General features: G+C 39.3%; 1 protein-coding gene across 1 annotated transcript in view; it reads right to left on the reverse strand.

Moving 5' to 3' along the window:
* jupa (junction plakoglobin a) overlaps positions 1-1584 on the reverse strand; it is a 24439-nt gene extending 22855 nt beyond the window's left edge. The window contains exon 1 of the mRNA XM_050044805.1: positions 1443-1584. The gene's annotated coding sequence lies outside the window, so the exon portion shown is untranslated. The remainder of the gene's footprint in view (positions 1-1442) is intronic.
* Between the last annotated feature and the right edge of the window lie 16951 nt (positions 1585-18535).

Genomic DNA, 18535 nt, shown 5'->3' on the forward strand with positions numbered 1-18535 from the left:
TGCCGGCTATTTTGTTGCTTTCTGTTGACGTCACATCCCTCCTTGAGTATATCCAATCAGCACCAAGTAATCCCCAAGCCCCAGCCAGGAGTCTTTCGGGGCCGTTCTGAGTACCTACCCCGAGGCAGGGACTTGTTTAGCCCCCGTAAAAGTTCCGGAACTCTGTCCCTCGGGGGTGGTTCCTGCGGTGGAGACACGCAACAACGGCCCCGGCCCCGTAAAATTATCCCGAAGTTCCTGCGGTGGAAACGGGCCTCATGTGTTTGGATTGTGGGAGGAAGCTGGAGTAGCCGGTGCTAACCACTGTACCAAGTGCTTTTTTTTTTTAACTATAAGGGGCCAAAAATGCACTGATTTTTGATTTCATAAATAGCCTAGTGTAAGGTTTCGCTATGATTATTAAGTTTAATATATTTGGACTAATATCATGATATCGATATATCAATGTATTGCCTAGCCCTAATTTTCATTATGAATTAATTTGCTTATTAACTTCTTGATTAATCATTGGTCTATAAAATATCAAAAATCTGTCTTTATATCATCTGCTTTGTCAAACCTTGACTTTAAAACCTAAATATATTAAACATCATAATCATAGAGAAGCAAACAAAAAAAGGAAAAGAAATAGAAAATCTTGTACTAGGCTACTTTTGAGATCAAAACCAGTGCATTTTGGCCCATTAAGTTAAAAAAAAACTTTTTGACTAGACTAATTGATTATAAAAATTTCTGGATTGACTAATCGATTAATCGCCTCAGCTCAATTAAAGTTTATATGGTATAGTTAACTGTAGCCTACTTACTTACTTGTAGCCTAAATGTAACTGTTGTTGTCTTGCCAACGTGTTAAACTGTCCTTAAACTGATTCACATCTCTTTCAGCTCTTACTTGTCCTCTAAAAGAAATATATCGTCGACATTACCTGTATGTACGGTGTGGCCTCTTTCTCTTCACCTGCCTCTCTCGCCCGCGGACACACGTACACACGCGCGCGCGCGCGCATACTTTACACCACTAATGACACTGTGGGACTCTATTGACAGGTGACGTCAAGTTTTATGATCGATACTGGGGCCAAAACCATGGTTAGGATTTATCAGAAACAGATATTTGACACTTTGGACATTAAAATAACTTGTTTAATTTGAGAAAACAAACTTTTGGGGCCTGAGGAGCTCGCGCTTGACTCCGAAACAGTAGGCAGCGGCCAGTTTGTGGCATGCGGAAATGAAGTCCAAATACAGGACTGGATTTGCACCCAGGTAAGGAAAATATAGGAAATGTAACTAAATGTTTTCCCATAAAGAAACATGATATATAGAGAGAAAGATAGGAACTATTACGGGCAAAATAGGCTGCTGGAAAAACAGACGTCGGTGACAAAGACACAATAAGCATTTGGAGAAAGTTGAGCATACTAATATTTAGTGAATCTTACCTGTCGAAACACACGGAGGCGTTTTAGTTTATTCCAGATCGGTGTTGTTTTCCTGGAGAGCAGGGCAGTTGTCTGTATTTCTCCTCACTTCTCTCCACTGTCTGCGCCGCGGCTGCTGCTGCTGCTGCTGCTGGCCAACAGTCCTCTGAACAAAAATGAGTAAAAGAAGCGTCACCTCAGCTCAGACTCCGCCTCCATCAGCCCGACCCCACCCTGCCACAGGCTGCTCCACACTATGCTCCACACACTGGGAGAGGCGGCGCTGCTGCGGTTTGTTGTCGGGAAGCGGAGTCAATAAAATAAACACCAATTTGAAGTTTACGTCTTGAGAAACCCTTAGGCAATGTTGTAAATAAAAATAAAAATAAAGTTTATAATGGAGGACCATGCTGTAGGTTTATGATGTTACTACAAGACTGGAAATATGATTTAAAACTTTATCATACATGTTTAAAGCTTTTACATAGTATACATTCACATTACTGTAAACTATAGCCCATAATACAATATACAGCAGGTTATATGATACACTGACACACAACTGCCCAGCTTATAAGAACAAAGTACAAAGTTCACATTTGCGTGGACTGACAGTAACAACACATTTAGACCTGTAGACTAATAGATATAGGCTATATATTACAGTAGATAACACGTGATAGTTCACGGAGCACCTGATATTGTTGATGACTACTATTGTGTTTGGGTTTTCATTGGTTTCGTTCCTCATTTCAAAGAGACAACAACGACGCTATGTGCTGGCAACCATTTCGTGCACCTGTATGACAACCTGGCCACACCTTGATTACAGCACGAAACCATGAGGCAGGATCAGTCACTGCAGCTGGGAAACGATTCACTGTCAGACAGAGGGGCTGCCCACGCTATTTACAAAGGAACAGATACTATTATGTGTGTTTGTGTCATATGTTGGACACAACTTTCCTTTTTATTGTTTGTCTTTCAACAGTTTCTTCAGGCAGGGAGGGAGAGAGATTTTTATCATGTGATTAAGATCGATCCTACCATGGCATTTTAAGCCTTTGTGTTACATACTATGGTTCTTATAAAAGTCTCATGATTAAAAGTTGTCTCTGTAGGACTGGACTGTCAAATTACAAAATCAAAAAGACTATAGGCTGCTTGGCTTATTTAAAATGCTTCTTTTGTCTAATCAGCAGCCCAAACCCCCAAAATATTCAATTTATAGTTATAAGAGAGCCATTAGCATAAGGTATTTACAACGGGCCCTAGAGACTGGACATTGGATAACATCAGCATACATATTACCCTGCAATCATCATTGCATATCTGTATAAAATTCCAAAGAAAATAAGAAGTTAATAGAGTTAATAGAATATTTTATTTATGAAATCTTTTTTTACGGTCATAGAATAAGCATATGATTTTGTAATAGATGCTACTGACTGTTTTATAAATATACATAACTCATGTGGCCTGGGAACACCTTGGGGTCCCCCAGGAGAAGCTGGAAAGCGTTGCTGGGGAGAGGGACGTCTGGGGTGCTTTGCTCGGCCTGCTACCCCCCTGACACGGCCCAGGATAAGTGGATAAGTGGCATATATAGCAAATGGCACTGTTTATTATTTAATGAGAGTTTTTCTTTGAACACAGACATATTCTCAAGGTGGCAGTCACTCATAAGGGCCCATTCGCCACCCAGTGCATTGTTGGAGTGCCCACTCTCCCTATGGGCCCCCCCACCTCATAAGCCCCGGTGCAATTACTCTGCCTGCCCTATCTATATTTACGCCCCTGAAGAGAGCAAATGTTAACATTTTAGATGCTGGAGTCAGAGAACTTTCTCCTAAAAAAATCATCCAAACAATTATTACTATAGTTGTTGCTGATTCAGTTTCTGTTAATAGACCAATCAATTAATTGTTATCAGCGGAAAAAGCTTTACATTTAAGTCAACATGTGACTGCCAGGTTTACTTGTTTAAAACCATTTGTTGTGTCAGGAGGGAGGTGTAAGGAAGCCAAAACATGTGGAAGTAAGGTTTCCATTGAATGTATGTGGAAAGTTCAAAAGAGGTCAGACAACTCGGATAAACGTATTTCAAAAATTGCTGCTACTCTATTTAATCTGTAGGGGACTGACTGGTGATGTGCCTGAGCACCACTCTGACATGTCAGTGCTCCTTCCTGCACAGGAAAATAAAGAAATTCATAATGACTGATAAAGTGATGGATAAATCTATCTTTGCTAATTAATTTTAGATCTGTAAAAGGCAGAAAAATAATGAAATCCCTCCACCTATAGACACTGATGGTGCTGTTACATGAAACAGTAACGAAGTGTCAAGCTGTATATGTGACACACTCAGACTGGATGACAGTCTCAGATAGGTCAGACTCTAAACCATGTCCTGCCTCAGGGCATATTGTCATGGGTCTCTCCTTTGTGGCCATTGTGACAGTCATCATCTGTGCCTCATAGAATGAAAGAGACAGGGACTGAGGGGGACAAGGCATGCTGGGCCACTGCTGGTTATATAGGCCATTATAGTTGTCAGAGTGAACGTGTGGACTGACAGCTCTCTCTTTAAAAATAGCTTCAGGCCCAATTGACATTCTTGGGTTTTCAAGTGTTGCTTGAGGGGCTTGACATTTATTAGACCATTCATCGAATGGAATAGTGGTTTCATAACTTCATACTCTTTGAGCTGATACTCATCCTTGTCTATTGCATGTCTTTGACTTGTTTTTGGCTCTCTCAGATATCCCTGGACAGTGGACATGGGGGCAGCAGTGACATGAATGCAGCCATTGTTTTGAGCATAGCAGCCTCTTTATTTTGAAAATTAGCCAGGAATTAAAAGAGTGGGATTCATGTGGGACTTCAGCTCATGCTGACTCTGTCAACGACACCTGACTTTTTTTTATTGCTTTTTATTGTTGATTTAATAAGAAGCTTTTGATGTCCATTCCTTTTTTAACAGTCATTCCTATGTGGGAGCATTTCTCTCTCACAGAGAACAAGGCTTCTTGCTGACACTCATGAGCTTATGTATAGGAAGTATGTTATCTATCTGTCTCTGTAATATGTCACATGATAAATATAAAGTCATAATGTTTTCTTAATATCCCACAGGCAGCGGTCAAAAGATGTCTGCTCTGGTGTCTGGCAGACTTGGCTCCTGTAACCTCCCAGCTTACAAACCATGAATCACACTGGAAGCTGGAATCTGTCTTTACTCCAAGAGCAGGAAATGCTGATATGATGTCCCTGCTCTACAATACTCGCCTGTTTCGCTCACCCTGGTCCTCTGCCTCTCACCCCACAGGAAATGGCCCCATTGTCCTTGGGAGAGGAAGTGGCCTGGAGCAGACCACTAGCTCACTGGATTGATGGAGACTGTGGTAAATTATTAATCATCACTTACAAATGGAAGACACATAGACACGGTAGCGTTGGTTGTCCACTGAGGAATGTTTTGGAACAATGGACAGTGGAGCTGCAGCTGACCACCTGTACCAGGAGAAAGACACACTCTGGTACTCTGAGTGTAAAGGTATGTTTTAGTGTCTGTAGCATTTGCTGACTTTGATAAGTGTAAAATGAAGCAAGACCTTAAACAGACTCCACTCAAGGTTCACTTACTACTAATTCTGGAGCTTTTTACCTCATTACATGGTCTTCATGGAGTTTGCTCACTTCTTTTCTTCTATTTGAAGCACTTGTCCTTTCACTTGGACTTCTTGTCCATGATGAGCTTGGAAACATCAGACAAAACTATTCCAACTCAAGGTCCACTTACTGCTTGTTCTGGAGCTTTTGTCTAGAACAAGCAACTTTGTTTTGTTGAAATGAAGGGTTACTTTGGTATTTTTCAACCCTTTTCCCCCATGTTTTGTGTCTTTGTCTTTGTGACAAATGTAAACAGGCTGCAATGTAACCACCAATATACGTCCACTAAAGGCCTTGTTTTTGCCATTGAAAGGCTCAGATTGTTATTATAAGTGTTTGACAATATTATAGAAAGGATCCCTACAGAGATAAACCTTTTTAATAAAGAGTGAGATATTTTTTGTGTCACCAGAAATAGCCCCGAAACTGCCATCCTTAAACCAACCAGGCTCCGTTTAAATATACAGTAATTTTGCCATTGTAAAACACACTAAACAGAAACAAAATAACCATCTTGGTTTATCTTCCAACTGTTCCAATGATCACCAACTTTAGTTTGGTTGAAATAAACCCTTAATTCACCCAGGTAGATTCAAATATTGGCTGGCTCTACACACTCTTAAATAACTGTTTATTTATATGGAGTCTGGTGTGTTTGGAAATGGCAATTTTGAATCTGATTCTGGTTAAATAATAGGAACTTACTCTTCAATTAATACATCTAACGCTGTAGGGATCCTTCCCATAAAGGTGTCAGCCACTTTGTAACAATCTGAGTCTGTCAGTGGCAAAAACAAGCACTTTTAGTGGACGTACACTGATGGTACACGAATGCCCTGAATGGTTACACTGTAGCCAGTTTCACTCCTGGCAGCTGCAGCGCTCTCACTCAATAACATTTCGAAAGGTTTTGTTACCATTAGTCACTTAGACACAAAAATAATTGAGTGAGAGATCCTGGAACCAGATAATAATGTGAACAATCTTTCAGTTGATTCAGACTTTTACCACTAGAGGTAGACAGAGGCTCACACAATCAGTCAACACTCAGTGAGACCAGAGGCATATGTTGGGGTCAGATGAGATGTGTGTGAGTTTCTGAGTGTGAAAGTTTGAGGGTGCACAGTATGTCTGTGCACATTCTCAGGCAGGCTTGGTGGTTGGCTCTCGTGGTTAAAATAGCTCAGCATTTGGTCCAGTCACATGTGGGTGTTCTTACCAGTTTGGGAAGATAAACTTAGAGAGGCAGCTGGAAATAACCACAGATGTTCTTTTAATGGCACACATAACAATCAGACAGATGTTAAGCTTGTAAAGGTCGCTGCTGCTAATGGAAGGGGATTTTGCTTGAGATATGTGAGTACATCATCAACACTTCTATCTGTTGCATGTACTGCGTCGGCTAAATGATAGCTAATCTTTGTTTATTTACTACCAATGCAGCCCTTCATCTGCTTGTAGTGTTTAGGTATTTCTCCAGCTGTCACACGCTCTGTGCAGGCTCTGTGTCAGATAGGACAACCAAAAATATCAGCAGGGCATGCTGTGATTTCTCTGGCTTAAAATACTCTGCATGTGACCAGCTGCTAATATAGAGCCTTGCTTAATTTCCATATGAGTCCATCAACCTCTCGTATGGGCTATTACATACAGTAGTATAAGTAAGAGAGTCAAGAAATCCTTGCAGGCGTAGATGGATTACGGACAGGGCCTACAGGGTACATGCCCAGAGGTCCAAAGTGTCACTCTAATTAACATGTATTCAGTGATGTAGTGGAGGGTATATTGGGTATATGGGGTATACCCAACTCTTTTTCAGGCCATTTATAGTAAACCTAGCTATAAGCCAAAAAGCCACTGGAATATTTCAGAGAGTATACAAAACTCCGCCTGGGCAACCTATCCATCTACCTATTAGTGCACCCACCGAATCATCATGTACTAAAGAGGAAGAGACTCAAAATGACTCCAAAGAGACACAAAAAGACCACATGGAGATGCAGAGGAACTACAAAGAGACACAAAATAACTACAAAAAGGGTCAAAATGACCTCAAAGACACACAAAGTTATCTCAAAGAGACACAAAACAACTACAAAAAAGAGGCAAAACCATTACAAAGTCTGTGTGTAGGCTACTGCTTCTATGTCGGAGAGCTGGCAGGGCCTTTTGAATATCTGTACCCAGGGACCCATTGTTTCATTATCCGCCCATGTCTGCAGATGAGGCTGGAAACCTGATCATTCCAGTCATTTGTTTAATGTGGACTTAATAGACAGTTTCAGTGGTTCAGGCTTCCACTTTTCTAAAAACGTAAACCAAAAAAAAAATCATAAATTACCTAACTTTCGCTCAATTAACTGCTGTGTGATTGAAAACTGGATTTCGTTTAGGAACTACATGTCCCACAATGCCTCGCTTCCCAGATGACCAAATGGAACACACAGAGCGGACCAGCCGTTGTGACAGCTGAGCGTCAAGTTTGCTGAGTGAAACTTCAGCGGCGACTACGACCTTGAAAAGACACGAATGAAACAGACATGTAAGTTAAATATGTTCTTCTTTCTTCACTGTCATTTCACTGTCATTTGTGTTGCAGACCTGTCGGTATGGGGTGTGTTTCTTAAACTGTCCAAACTTGGTAAGAAGGAAATTTCCATACCGCTGCAGGGTGGGAGTCCTCCTCCCTCCACTGGGAAGCGTTGATGATGGGATTCAAGTTGTCCTGTTTAAACATCTTTTAAACACTTACCTTTGAGCTAACACTTGAATTTAAACATTTACTTGAGTGACTCTTGGTCAGGTGTGAAGAAGCAGTCGCTAATAAAGTATATTTGTAGCTACGTTAAGCTAGCTAATCTTCCTGATGGTATTGCTAATATAACATAACGGTAGCTAGCGTTAATACCTCGGAAGTGAAATTAAGAGCCAGCGGTCAGCTCCTAGCCCATGACGTTTTCATTTTTAAGCATAGTGCTTGTTATTTTACTGCAGACATATTAAAGACAGCCACTTTTATCAGTATTAGCCTATTAGAGTACAAACGTCACCTTTCATCTTCAGCCCCCTCCTCTGCTCAACACTCCAGTAAAGTTACCTGAGGTTGCACCTAGCAGTGAACTTGCAGCAACAATGGCTCCTGTATACCTTTTACTGTGGAGTCAGACAGCAGAGACTCACAGTAGGTGCACCCTCTGTACACATATACACTGTTGGGACATGAATGGCACCTTTGTGTGTCCACTGCACATTATTCACTGTGTATTCAACACAACTGGCATCACTGAGGCAGAAAACAAAACACTGGGAAAACAACATGAACTCTAGTTATTATACTGTATGAAGCAAGAAGCACATGATTACCCTTTATGTAACACAGCGAAAGGGAAATATTAATTAATCTGCCCCAACCTGTCCTCCTGAGCTCTCCTCTTTGTTTGTGTCTCTCATTATATTCACACAACTCTTCACTCACATTGAAAACATGTTATGAAAGATATACACTTGAAAGAACACTTTTAAAATTAATCAAAATGCATTGAAACATTTTTAAAGTGCACTGAATTACGCCCTTTATTCTTTGTTATTAATAGAACTGGGTATTTAACAGTACGTATCAAATACTGTGTCTGTAGCATAGAGTTATGAAAACTGAGCCAGCATCAAATGCTTGCTCAGATCAATACATATTTCTGTTTTTTACTCTTATTCTTCGATCAGACAGTCTCTGCTTTTACTGTGAATTACACTTTTGCCAATATTAATTTATTTTCTATTTTCTATTTCTATTTATCTATCAAAGTTGACTTAACAAGCAGAGTGGTTGTTTGTCTGCTTGTTAAGTCAAGTTTGGCTTCTTTAAAAAATGACATTGAAATGACATTTCTTTTCTGGAAAACACATTTATAATTCTCCAAGTAAGGTATTTTAAAAAATCATTAGGTATTGGCTCCATAATGCAGATTTCATATGGTAATTAGTATCGAGACATTTCAACAGACACACAGCCCTAGCTATTAATGAATATCATCATAGACTATAGATTATCACAAGGATCAGAGTCATGTTTTCAGCATGATTTCCCACTCACGCTCAGTTTTTCTTTAATTTTTCTAAAGATTTGTTTCTCCTGACCACCAAAAAAACTAAAAAATAGGATGACATAGTTTTGGCAATATATTGATAGAAAAAATATACTTTCATTTAATACAGACAATATTTAGACCCGCTAATATTGCTTGAATATGACCAATGCAATGAAAAATGGAAATTTCATTTCAGTTCTTGAGTTTTTTACTTATTTGCTCAGAATTTCCAAAAGTACTGTTCAGGATTGTAATTTGTATGTGTCTTTGTACAACCACTGGAACAAAGCTTGTACTCCTCTGATTATATAAATTGGTTTATTTGATTCATTATTACTTAATAAATTGAATCCTGATTATCAATAATCTTTGGCAGGCAGCAACACACTACTATCAACATTACTCTCTTTGTGTCTCTTCTCCCTTGCTGAAGCGCATGGGTTCAACCATAGTTATTTTCCCTTTACTGTATGTAATCTTTACAACATTTATTTGTTTGTTTCACTGTTAACCAGGCGTAATTTTAGCTTCAGTAAAAAACTGCTGTCTCATTTTTAACGGGACTGTCTTGCACTTCTTCCATGATCTTCTTTTTGCTTTTCTGTCCATTTTTTAGGGATTGCAAAGCCAAACAGTCTCAATAGCTGATTACTCTAAATGCTGTCTGAATACCACATTTCACATTCTGAAATAGTTTTGTGTTATTTTCAGTCTGTAAAAGTTTTTGAGGAGTGTAGAGGTGCTACTTCAAAGAACAGATTTAGCCCAGAGAGTTCAGCATAGTTGAGGAATTTAAGCTCCTTACTTTTTTGGGCAACATCTGGTGTGATGTAACTGAATATTTTAACTATTTCCTATGATATCATGACTGTCTTTGGTTACATGCTCAATAACAGAGGAGGTGGAAGTCCTGCAGCTATATTAGAACAAGTAGAAGCTCCATAAAAAACCTTACAATGCCCTTTTTTGGTAAACATGCAGTCCTTAATAAGACTTGCCTAGATTGCAATGTAAACACAACAGATCAGAATCTGTTTAAAAGTGTCAGTCACTGAATGTTTGGAAATTAAGTTGCTCTACATACCACATATGATGAAAGAAAGTCGAATATTGTAGCATAAATAGTGCTTCTCTTTGTTTTGTGATCTCATATTTACAGTATACTTGTTTGTTCTTATGACAGCCAGCACAGTGTGATTTTTGTCCCCAGTATTATGTTAAGCCAGATTTAACAAACAGTGGCGGCCTCTGTGAGGTTCATGTTAAACTGGTTGCTGCACACACCACCGATGTTATCTATAAGTAAATGTGTTTTCATTACTCCCCCTGTCATGAAGATAAATCCCAGATAAGGACAAATGTGTGATATAAGGTCAAAATGATGTCATGATAGACATTATGATGAATTTTGATGTTACAGTTAAACAGAAGAAGCATACATTTATGACGAGGCTCAGACATCCATAGGTCTCTGTAACAAAATTGGTTTCTTCACTTTTAGACAGCTAGTAATTAATCACTGATTACTGTTTGTAAATCAGTAACCAGTAGTGCTGGGAACAGACTTGGCATCGTTGCTGTGATAAAGGCTGCACTACAGTATAGGTATAAATCTAATTTGGGTAGTACATGGCCTGGAGCTTTGCAATGTTTGGCTGATGCAAATAACTGTGTCCACTGGGAAGCGGGACATCCTGACCTGCTGCTGTATAACAATAATCGGGACAGTGCTGGCTCACAGACCTCTTGCTCTTTTGAAGTTAAGCTTCTGTCCGTCCATTGTGTCTCAGACTCACACCATGATAAACCAGCACGCCTTTTCTCTGAACGTCCCTCCTCCTCCTCCTTTCTCCCTTCAGCCCCACCTCCACCCAGCCTCACTGTTGCTTCCTCTCTTGACAGGACACACGCAGGACAGGACAGAAGCCGGCCGGTAAAGCAGCTCAGAGAGCAATTCAGTTAATGGACACATGCTTAAGGAGACAGTGCTATACATACACAGAAAATCACATGCTAAGATAAACCACAGGAGCAGCAACTGCAGCACAGTAAGTCTGTTTTAGTTCTTTAAATTATTCTATAGCTTTTCCAGTGTTATTAGCATTTAGCTAATGTCTGTTGCTGTACCCAGTCTGTGTTGATTAGCCCTGATCCAACACAGGAGCCTTTACCTGTTTATTTTTCTACCCTCATGGTACTTGTCATGTCAACATGACTGTACTAAATAAAAGAATGTTTTTTTTCTGCCCAATTTTGCCACTTTGGGTGCAAAAAAGGAGAATTTATGAGGAATTTACTGCCATATGCTATTTATGTCTGCTGATCATTTTGTCACTGTAATTTTTTTAATTAGCTTCAGGCTTATCTTGTTGTACTTGTGAACCAACCCTGCTGATTAGATGTTTCGAGGCAGTTTTATATGTTGTTCTGATCTAGTGTCTCTGAACTGTCAGATGTGACAAAGTGAGGGAGACTACCCTTTTTATTTTCAGTCTTTTGCTGTTTTATGTTTAGTTGTTTCTCATCACAACACATAGGAATGCCTAGCTATTAATCTGAGCAGCTGGCATTCATAACATAAGACACTGGCATTCATTGTTGCACATATTTACCTCATGCTGTAACTGTCATTACAGCTGACAAAGCATCTCTGTGTTTAATTTGAAGAATTACCAAAGTGGGCTAATAGGACAAGAATAGAGAGGCAAATATGATGTGAAATGTGTACAATTTTTCCCCATTTATTAAGTATGAGGAGATCATCTTGTGTTATCTTGCAGAAATGTTAAGCACTGTGTTTAGCTTGGGGTCATTTCAGAGACACTTAGTAGTGTACAGTAACCTGCAACACAATGAATGCACTGCTGAGCAACAGATTCATCTGGTTTAACTTGAGGTAGTTAATGTTATGTGTGGATTGACCTCCATTATTTTTTCCCCCACATTTCAGTTACATATTTAACTCTGGGTTGTGGCTTCTCTTAAGAGAAGTGCTCAAACTCAGGGAACCTTACTGCTGAGGTTGGATAAAAAGTTTTCTTACATATTCAAAAGGCGAACTGATATACTAATTAAAGACAACAAAATGTATTTAGATATAATAAAATTGTTGAGGTGGATTGAAAAAGGGCTTTCGATTGCCTTAAACCTACTCTCCCATCTGGTATAATCTGTTGTTTTAGTAACATATTAGAAAGTCAAAATAGTGTCTGCTGTCTGACTTTGGACACATGAGGGCTTTTGATAGTGCTGATGCAAATTTGCAGAATGTAATAATTATTTCAACCTTGCCTCTTCTGTTAATCACATTTTCATTTAAAGGTTAAGCAGTCAGTAACTCCGCAAGCTGGCTCTCTGTTGTACACTAACCTAATCCTTAGCTCTGAGTCAGACAAGTTGTTTCTGCCCAAATCTCAAAGATCTACAGAGTGAATAAGTTGGAGTTTGGGTCTGCTGGATTGAGCCAAAGTTTTGCATGTTCCTTACAACTCCTGGAGCAGACTTAAAGGACCACATGTTGAGTGAACAGAGCAGATTGCCCTTTAGAGAGTGAGTAATTGGTATTTGGGTTTTTGTGACCACTTTCTTTTCTTGTGGGGTTGCTGTCCAGATATAGCTCTCCCAGTTGTCGGGGTGACATTCTTGCTCATGTTAAGGTCTTCTTTACACCGGCCTGTTGTTTGTTTCCCATGGTATAGGTTTTAGGGCTTTATGTTTATATCTGCTACTGTCTAGCTGTAAGATTGTCTTTCTCATTTGGTCTCGTCTCACTCATCTGATAATTAAACAATTAATCACATACAAATTTGATAATTGATTAATTGTCACTCATCACTGGTTTTAGCATCTCAAGTGTGAGGCTTTGCTGCTCTGTTGTAAACTGAATACACAACTCAATATATTTGAGTTTTGCATTGTACAGTATGTGAGACAAAACAAGCAATTGGAAGATATTACATTGTTCTCTGATAGGCATTTTCCCCTGTTTTCTGTGATTCTATAGACTAGATGATAAATTGATAGATTCAAACACATGACTAATAGGTCAAACAGTACTTAAACTAATCTTACTTCTACTCTCTCCTGTCATTTTCCGGGTTTTCATCTGTGCCGCATTTCCCAAGCCTTTCCAGCTCTCTTTAATATGACAAACTTCTGTATTTGTTTTGCATCAGTCATCATATCCTGTCTTTTGTCATGGTGTAGGCTTTGTGCTTGCATTGTGCTGACCTTAGCCTGATATTAAAACAAAGATTGTCATTAATAGTATAACTAATATCAGCACAGATATAATTTTACAGCGCCTATGGAAGTGATCCATGGCCAGGTGAGAGATGACACCAGGCTGTCTGTAGAGTTGAAACTCCCTGTCTAAATTGTATACTCCCATCTCTCAGCTGTGACATCACTCACCTTTATGATTCATATCACAGACTGCAAAGACTGTATGAGTTGTTAATGGTTAACCAAACAATTCTCCTAATTCAATGCTGGAGGAGTCTAGTGCTTCAGAACAACCGTCATTTTACAATAATGACTACATGATGTCATTCGTGGGATAAAAACTGTCGTCCGTCAGGACACCGGTTTCACAGGCCACTTTTATGTGGCTATGTGAACGTGGTTAGCGATAACATGGAAAAGGAAGTTATGGTTATGACCGTATCCTGGCTGGAACAAGAGTTTCAAAGCTGGTACGCATAGTGGAATTTGAGAGTTTAAAAAATGATAAACATATATTAGCTTAATTAATTTTCTTTACACAACCCATAACATAAACTTTTTTGTTACATTTGTTTTATTGGCTCCAGTTATGGTTAAAGCCTATTTAAGTTAATAATGGCAAGCTAAAGGTCTAAAGAGATTCAGAGTTGGCTAATTTATTACAATGTGTACATTATATTTCTCAGAACAATTTGTGGCTATCTGGTGATTCAGCCATATAATGTGTGTGCGCTGATCACGACTGAAACAAAACAACGTTTTATTGAAGGAATACTTCAAGATTCAAAAACTGTAAAGTAAATATGCAGACATAATGACATTGCAAATGTGTCATCCTCAAAATGGTGCATACTATTAAAAACCCACAAAATGATAATTTGTATATCACTCACCCCATGTTGCTTTAAATTTGTGAAGAAAACTTTTTCTTGCAGGCTTCCACCATGAACGAAGAATCCAAAAACGGAGAAAATACTCGATAAATGGAAGTACAGTAAAAAGGGTCATATTTAACAACAGCAAAACTTTATCAAAACGTGTTTATAAACTGTTACTTACTTGTGCAATATCATTTAGGTCTTATTTATCCAGTTGTTTGATCAGTGCTTTCCAATCACATGCATTTTTGCTTCAACCTTACTATTTAAAACACTTCTGCATGGACAGTCTGATGCACAGACAAGTAGTGTGCCTGGTCAAGCCGGAGCATATGAACTCAGTTCAAACACTTGCACTTACTTCATCAAGAATTTTCTCTGCTTTTGGATTCTTTGTTTACTGTTTCTTCAGGAACTTAGTGTAACACGTGGGTGAGATATTGATATACAAATGATCATTTTCTGGGTGAAGTATTCCGTTAACATCTAAAGTTAGCAGCCCAGCATGAAGTCATATAGATGACGTGAGCTGTTATTATAGTATACTTTGCATTTTAAGTTTTCTTCTGCCTTTTTTGGATTACAGTAGAATAAATGATCAGTGTGATTGTTCAGTCCTGTGTGAATGTCACAGTTTTAATGTCATATTGTAGCCTGAGCAGCAGAATAATGTATTGCTTGGCAACACGGATAGACAGATGTTTTACTTGTCAAACATCATATTGCACTTTGATTGGACCATAAATGTCTTGTGATGCAGAGTGTGCGTGTGTGTGCAGCAGGTTGCAGGTATTGTGAAGTGTTTGCTGAGTTAATGGTGTGCCCGGGACGTGAACTGATGCACGTCCGCTTATCTGTTGACTGAAACATACTGCGGACACACGGTTGGGTCATCTTATCCTCTTTGCTGATTAGGTTTAAATATTGAATCCAGCCTTATGTTGGGATCATGGCATTTTTCACAAATAAAACGTGGACCTGGAGCGTTTGAAGAACTTGATAACTTGAGAACTTAGATAATTTTGCATTATTCTCTAGTGTGCTCAAGGCCTGTGTAGTGGGTGCATGTTGGTGTTGAGTGAGTTAATCTGCACTCCAAAGCATTTAAGGCACTTAAAGCTAAGGCTCTAGCTACTGTTACTGTAATTGTTGATCTCACAGATGTTTTTGGAGATTTTTAAGAAGTAAACAAATATCAAAGTCAGTCTCCTTTTTTTACTCTTAACTCTCTTGTTATATTAATAACCTTGGAGACCCATTGTGCACTGCCCTGTAAGTCATGAAAGCAAACATTTACTGCCTGCTGTTATAAGTTGAGAGACAGACTGTGTTTTTACTTTCACTCTTATTCACTTTAACCCACATCTTTTATTTTGCGTCACACAGAGGCTCTCCTGTCCTTATTTGGTTCAGGGACGCCTGAAAGGTAATTTGAAGGTTGGTCACATGAACACGTCAGAACCAAGGGCATGCTGACTGCCAGATATTCAGTTAATCAATGATAGGTCAATGAAATTTGGCTGCCCTTTAACTTATTGGTGTCTGCTTTTTAGACCAAAACTACAGTAGCTACTTTTGGAAAAAAAGTACTTCTCTTTTCTCCACATCTTGTCATTTCATTTCATGGCAGTTTAGGAAGAGTGCCAAACTGTACATGTATTTTAGAAGCATTTGCTAAAGATGTACCAAGATGTACTGTTGTAGTTCATATCTTTCGGATTTCTAAATCATTAAGATGGCAAACACTGCTACATTGTTTAATCACAGTAGATAATTTGGACTTGGTTTTGTTGAGAGTTGTTGATCCCTTTGGCTAGTTAAAAAAGAGTTCAGAAGAAAAGAGCCTTTTGGCCAGCATGCAGAACGAGCCTCACTTAATCTGCTTGTGTGCTAGTACCCATGTCTCGAGTGCACCCCTCCGTCAGCCGCTTCAGTGTCCTTTCTCCCTCCCCCCTCCTCTGTCCACTTCTCTTTCACACTGTGTGCCTCTGCTCACGTACACACCCTCCTGGAAGGGCATTGTTTGCACAGACTACCAATGTAGAGCTTTTCAAACCCCCTCTATCTCTCTTGAGTTCAGCTCAGGTCAGTCCAGGCTCCAAGGTCAAATGCAGGATAAACAGTTGCACTTCAAGCAAGCAGCATCAAACACAGCCTTTCTTACTGCAGTTCGTGTGATTAATTTTGTAATTATTTTATTAGATTAATGTCACATTGATTTTGTTTACAGATCACTTTCAGAAAACCCTCATGGCATTTTCTGTTTTGGCCAGTTACTCTGCTGCTGCCTCTAGACACAGAGGTTGGTGCGCTAATCTTCTCTGCAGCTTCATTATGTTCTGTATGAGTGATGCTCGAGCTGATTACTCAGCGGACATTTTTTTTTCTCTGGCATCCTGCCTAGCACAGTAAAAAGATGAGGATACAAAGGAGGGAGAGATGGCTAATAACCATGTCCCCCAGTGTCACCCCTAAGTGGCTGACATGGTCTCGCTTGGCTGCATGGTCAACAAACCCAACAGTGTGTTTCACTCACTGCTAAATTGGAACTGACAGTATTAATGTGAAAAGCTCGGACAGGCCTGTTTTTTTCCCCTTGGCATAAGTACATCGCTTTTGTTGTGTGTGCATGTGAAATTAAGATATTTTATACCCAGAGAGTCTATGTTAATTGAATTTTAATTCTGTTGTGGATACATTTAAAGGAGAACCTTTACTCACCTCAAAACACACATACTGTAGATTTACTGTCAAATATGGTAGGTTTGATGTGTTTGGATATAAAAGCTGAAGTGTGCAGGCGGGGTGACTCCTCTGACATCTGTAGGAGAAAGAGTATTGATGGAGAAATGCTGGCCACAAACCAAAACACTCAGCTGATTGAATGAATGATGGAAAGCAGAGGAGGGGAAGAGACCAAAAAGGATAAAGGGAAATAAAGGGCTTCTGGTGGTGAAAGTGATACTAGTGCTGGGGGGTTCAGTTCATTTCAAGTGTAATCAGATGGGTGTGTGAAGATGTGTACACAGCTGCAGTCTTTAGCTGCACATGCTCGCCCTGTACTTAACATGATAGGCTAGTAGCTGTTGCTTTAATTGGGCCTAACCCTTTGCCCTCCGTCTAGCATGTTTTATTGACTGCAATAACTGGGCCGAGGTATCAAATGTCCTTTTGTTACCAGCCTGGATAAAGCATGAATCTTTTATGTGATCTGAGTTTATGAGAAGAGCATTATTCTAACCGTTTAACAGTGTAAAATCTTTGTCATGAGCATACCTCTGTGTATTTTGACTATAATGATCACCATATGATATCACCACATACAACATTATGCTTTTATGTTTGTAGTGTTTGATCTATATCACCACATTTATTGCTGCCTTTATAGCAAGCAAATGTATTGCTGTGCTGGCAGATACCATATAAACTAGATTCAAATGATCTGTTTCCGATCACGTTTCCATTATACCATTACATTATACTCATGTTTCCACTATAAAAGTACATGCACTCAGTTGCCACTTTATTAGGTACACCTAACCTGGTGGAGTAAAAAAAAAACAGTCCTACAATGAATCCTTCCTGTTTTGGAGGATGTTGTGTGAAGTTGAATTGTGTTGCATTATACAGAGAGGTGTTTCTGCTGTTAAACCTACCCCCATTGATATTAAGCAGGTGTATTAGACAGCATTAGTTTTAGCTAGGTGAACCCAATCACCCAAATTGTTATACAAAGATTGCAAATCTTAAAACATAAGAGATTCTTCTTTTCCGTGTGTGTATGTTATTGGCAGTATTTTAAAATAGATGACATAAATGGTACTTTGTGTTGCATTATGTCAGAGATAATACTGAATTGGTAACAGTGCATACTGTATGGACACTCTTCCTACAGTAGCTGTAGCTACTGACGTATAAGGGTTCTGTGTGTAATCTATACAGCACGCAATGCCTCACGCTGTGTGTGTGTTTAAAAGGGGTGTTACAGTTATGACGAACCTGATCTGTGTGTAGCTTCAGGCTGTGGTAAGTCTATATGTGTGACCCTAAAGCACAGACAAGATGCCAGGCCCTGCTTTGCTTCTAGTGAAAGGCACTTTGATCAAACAAAAGGTTATTCGATGCTGGGAGAGTTCAGATCTTGTGCAAAATGAATGAGTCTCAATTACTTATCAGATAAGATGTATTAAAAACTGTCATCACTGAAGTCGCTGTGTTTTCTGATGATTAGTTCATGTTTGATCACAGATAG

This window comes from Epinephelus moara, chromosome 5 (assembly GCF_006386435.1).
Source record: "Epinephelus moara isolate mb chromosome 5, YSFRI_EMoa_1.0, whole genome shotgun sequence".
NCBI lineage: Eukaryota > Metazoa > Chordata > Actinopteri > Perciformes > Serranidae > Epinephelus > Epinephelus moara.